At 41.9% G+C, this 5,113-nt stretch overlaps 1 pseudogene; it reads right to left on the bottom strand.

Moving 5' to 3' along the window:
- Positions 1-819: 819 nt before the first annotated feature.
- LOC101584420 lies at positions 820-2,020 on the bottom strand (annotated as a pseudogene).
- Positions 2,021-5,113: the final 3,093 nt, after the last annotated feature.

Here is a 5,113-nt window from a genome sequence, read left to right as displayed (position 1 = left end):
CATGAATGAGTGTCTCCAATAAAAAAGAGTGGAAGAAATAAAGTCTTTTCTCAGAAATATTTGTTTATTTACTTGTCTCAATCACAAATTAATGGAACAGTCATCAGCAATAATAAACAGCCCCATCAGGCACCACCAGTGGATACATCTCAGTGATCAGTCCCATTTGTTGAAAACACCTTTACTTTTCCCATTGCCTTGTTTTGCACAGTTCTTCAAAATTATTTGAACATCTATGTATATCGGAATCAATTTTTTTTCTTCAGTTGTAGTAGTAGTATCAATATTAAGGGCACAACCTGTTCTTTCTAGATTTTTGAAGGTGGTTATTAATGTAATAGGTGGGGCTGGGGAGCTGGCTCAGTGGAATTAGCGCTTCCCTGGCAAGTGCAAGGGCCTGAGTTCAATCCACAGTTCTGCCAAAAAAAAAAATAATAATAATAATGATGATGATAATGTAAAAGGTAAGATATGGCTCATTGTCAATATTGGGTGATTAGAGATTTCATGATAAATTGGCCACAGAAAGTGAAATAAATTCTTATGACTGAAAGATGGTTTGCGTTTTGCTTGGACCAAATAACTGTTGAAGCCATGTAGCACCACAGTCCCTGCTTAACATTCCTGTTTCTTTATTCTTCATAGTTTTCTAATGAACAAATTAGTATTCCTGAGTAGGAGTATAAAAAAGAATCTATCAAAAGACCAATAAAACATCAACTCACAATACAAATTATTTACATAGCATTACGGATGCAGAGATAATGGCTGCTGCTCTTCAGTAGAACTGGCCCACTCCTTAAAAAGACAGCAGAAGATTCAGTTGTCTAAAATGCTTTGAAGAAGAGTAATTAAATTCTTTAAACCATAAACATATCCCTCATCTACTGAGTTCCTAGGGAATACATGAGCAAAATCAATCGTTCGAACTTCTACTTCTGCTGTCTCTTCTTGGCATCCAGTGGGAAGACGGTAGAAGACTTTCTCCAGCTGGGACAGCGCGTCACCACTGAGGTGCCCCTGTGACACACTTTTCCATCCATCATTCTGCTCTGAGTTTTCACTTTTCAAGGAAGTCTGTCTGTGATGCCTTCTTGAGTACATTTTTCTGTGACAAGCAAACATCTTGGACAAGTTCTTGCCTACTGAAGACCCTATTTTTCCATCCACTGTGGAGCTTGGCACATGAAAGTTATGATTATACTCCAGGACTCCTGGGTCTTACGGTGGTCCTTTGGACAGGAATTTTTCTGCCAAAGTTTTGTCATTTGGTTTTGTAGTGGCTGACTGAGATGAACCTTCGTAAACAAAGAGTAAGTAACGTGCACAAAAGTTAAACCGCTTCTGGCTTTCAAACCACTGCAGAATTTTCTTAATCTTTTGAATACTGGCAGCAATAGCTTCTTTTCTTAAGCAGCAGCCATTATGAAAAAGCTTGGAGATTCCACCTTTATAGTGTCTTTTGTTAAGCTTCTTCCAAAGTGTTGGTTTTGTGTCTGGTAGCTGTCAGAATGGACGTGATAAACCCTCCTGCCAATTACCAAGAATCCAGTCTCTTCCATTAATGGTTACTTGCTGACCTGCTGCTGAACCTTCTCAGATGAGACAAAATGATCATAGCTCTTTTGCCCTTTCTTTACATCTATTATGCAAGGCTTAGTCAATTTATGGGTAATATCTTCCAGTTCTAGGTATAAATCATTTGGTGCCATGGGTGGTGACCAGATACCATAATATTTTGGCAAATATTTTTGTAGTTGTAGAAGAATACCATCCCTACAATCAGTAGCATAAACCATATTATAACATTCCAGCTCTCTTGGGCCCTGTCATCGGAGGTGGCTGTAACTGGTTCAACACTGCCATCTGGATGTGGCAGTATTCCCACTTTGTCCTTCCTGTAGATGTGCCCGGCCACTTGATGCAAAAGTGGCACGCAGCAGTTCAGGAAGGGCAGCCTGCTGCCCACTGGCTGTAGGGTGCCCTCGGGGGCAGCATCGCTAGCCTGTGATCTCCACATTTCTTGGGTGCCAGGACCCTACAGCCTTGGCTATAGGCGGACAGAACAAGGAGGAACGGTGGCTGCAGGAGAAAAGGTGGAGGGAGGGGCTCCCAGAAAGCCAGGGTCACTCAAGCTTGGTTGCCAGGAGGCCCCAGGGTTTCACGTGGCTGCTGCCAGCTGAGGACCAGGTATGGGGTCCCATGGCACCTGGAGGTGTGGCGCTCCCTGCCCAACTCCCAGTGGAGTGTGGCTCCTGCCTCCTGCCAGGTGCTGCTCCATGCTCCAGAGACCAATGAAATCAATTTGTGTAATACTATTTTATCTGCTTTGATTCAAAACTTACAGAATTTACGTCTCTTACTTTAGCAAGTATCAAACTCTTTGGAATACTGTATTTTACAATAAGTTTGTAGGTTGAATTCCCCAAAATTATTCATTAAAAACAGTTTGGATTGGGCCAGGGAGATGGCTCAGTGGAATAAGCACTTCCCTGGCAAGTGCAAGGGTCTGAGTTCAATTCCCGGTTCCGCCAAAAAAAAAAAAAAACTGTTTGGATTATTTGAGCATCTTCTATTTTCTGTATTATTATGGAGTTGTTTCTTCAATTTATATGAAGAATTGGAATTTGACTGATAGTTCATTGAATTTATGGGGGAATTGGGGAGGTTTAAAACTACTGAATCTTTGCGTTCATGAAAATAACATGTTTCCATTTATTAAACTTTCTTTAATTTCTGTGAGTAATACTTTGAGCTTTTCCAAAGAAGTCTTGAGCATATTTAATAATAGAAAACAGCAATCCAATATGTAGGGGAAATTATTTGAAATACACATGTTGGTCAAAGTCTATCTATCTATCTATCTATCTATCTATCTATCTATCTATCTATTGTGTATCTAGGTTTCTATCTATCTGTTCTCTGACAAGTCAATAAAAGAATGAAATTTAAAATGAAAATAAGACTTGAGCTGAGTTTCATAAAAGAAAATAAGTAAACATGAGAAGATGCTCTTCCCCAGGGCCCAACACAATATGGCCTATGAGCTAAATTTAGGCACTCGTTCTGAGGAAGTTCCACTGAAGCAGTGCCATTTGTTTATGAGGGGCTTTTTGCATGCTTCAATGGCAGAGATGAGTATTTGCAACAGAGACTGAAATGTCTTCAAAGCTCAAAATTCAATATTTACTGTGTGATCTTCTCTGGAAAAGGTTTGTTGATGCATGATCTATATCACGTTTATCAGAAAGAAATGCAAGTAAAAACCACATAAGATATCACTATATGGCCATTATGTGTGAAAACTGACTGAAAACCCCGACCCTCCAGTGCTCTGGCTAACGTAGAGGCAATGCACGGGCAGGTGCACTTCTGTGTGAGGGTTTCACCCTAACCTGACACAGATAAGGGAGGAAGGGACGTGCTGGTCAAGCAGTAACTCAACCTGAGGTCCAGTGTGCACCTCTGAAGGGCCCACAGTTTATGCGAGCTGCATACATCACATATGGGGAACCCCGCTTTTCCCTGATACACCTAACACCCTACCCAGTTCCTCCAGATGCTGCTGAAAAAAACACTTCAGCTGATGGCAGCAAATACTCTAGCTCACCTTAGCAGGGCAAAATCTCCTTTCATCTACAGTAATTATTCGTCCAAGAAGAAGATTCAACCACTACTTCCTTCAGTGAGGCGGGGATTGCTGAACAGAAGCCCTTCAGATGCCTGTCATCTAATAAGTGGATAAAGGCAATACACACCACGGAGCACAACTCAGTCATAAAGGATCCACTTGAGTCATTTGTAGGAAAACTGATGCCCCTCAAGCCCATAAGTGTAGGTGACGTAAACCAGATACAGGTGTATTTGCATCACACGGTTTCTCTTGCATGAGAAACCAAACTCTGCAGACTTAACAGAGAAAATAAAAGAAGGATGATAGCATGCAGCCAGACAGATTTCGTTTAGACGAAAAGGGAGCCTGGATCCAGAAGACACGGAGAAGGAAACGGCACTGAGATGCGACGTGCATGTGTCACAGACACAAACAACACAAACTGAAATATAAAACCAAGTCCATTCATAGAAACAAAATCACAGGAGTTGTTCACAGGAGGCTGTACTCTCCCTGTGCAGCCACTCAGGGGCAGCGCTGCTTCAGGGTAGATCAAGGTCTCTCACACTTGCTCAGGCAGCCAGAGATTATTGCTTTAAAGGGTAACAAACCTCCTCCTCTGTGTCACTTATTTTTATTCATGTTCAATTTATGCATGTACCTCCCCATTCACTAAATAATGTCTAGGGAAAAAAATAAGACTTAGAGCTCAGGGCCATATGACCATTTCTGATATGAGGACAGCATGGCCTCACTCATGTACCACTGAATCGGCAGCCGCGCTGATTTAACTGAACTGGAATTTTCTCCTACATCCTCTTTGCAGGGAAATTCACTCATGACTTATGGAACACACTTCAAGAAGCTTTTCTCCTTAAACCCTGTAGTGACGTGGTCTGGAAGCAGAATTCATCTCTGCCTCATTCATCTTCTCTGGACACTCAAGCGCTCTCCTAGAAGTAATCTTGCTGTCCCTGAGTACTGGGCTGAGGCTGTGGGCTGGGTCTCATCTTCCTTGCATGAGGTCCAGGCAACGTCCATGTGGCAGGAGCGTGCAGGAGCCCACACACGTGCGTCAGGCCCTCCTCTTCCTCAGGTTCACTCTTCAGGTATTGAGCATTTGCAGCGAGTCATGGTCTGATAATACCAAGTGAAAACTTCCAGAAATAAACAACCGACAAGGTTTTCAAATTACACATAGTCCACAGCAGTCTTTAGGATTTCCTGTTTCCCTTCTTGGTGTGTCCTGGGACGTGCATCGTCATTTTGCCAGGGGAACCAGGCTCTGTGCTGTGTGATCATTGGTCACTTCGTAGCCCTCTCATCAGAATTGCTATCCACACTGTTTGTGTTTATGCAATTCTTATTTTACTTAAAAAATGTTTGAAAGTACAAAAACAAATGTGCTGGTAATGTGGACACAGAAAAGAAAACTCACAAATTGCTTCCTTCAGGTGAAAAAAATAAAAATTATAGTGTAAATATAGAGAAAATATGGAA

This window comes from Octodon degus, unplaced genomic scaffold (genome assembly GCF_000260255.1).
Source record: "Octodon degus isolate 3935 unplaced genomic scaffold, OctDeg1.0 scaffold00463, whole genome shotgun sequence".
NCBI classification, from domain to species: Eukaryota; Metazoa; Chordata; class Mammalia; order Rodentia; family Octodontidae; genus Octodon; species Octodon degus.
This window is presented reverse-complemented; position numbering and strand designations above follow the sequence as displayed.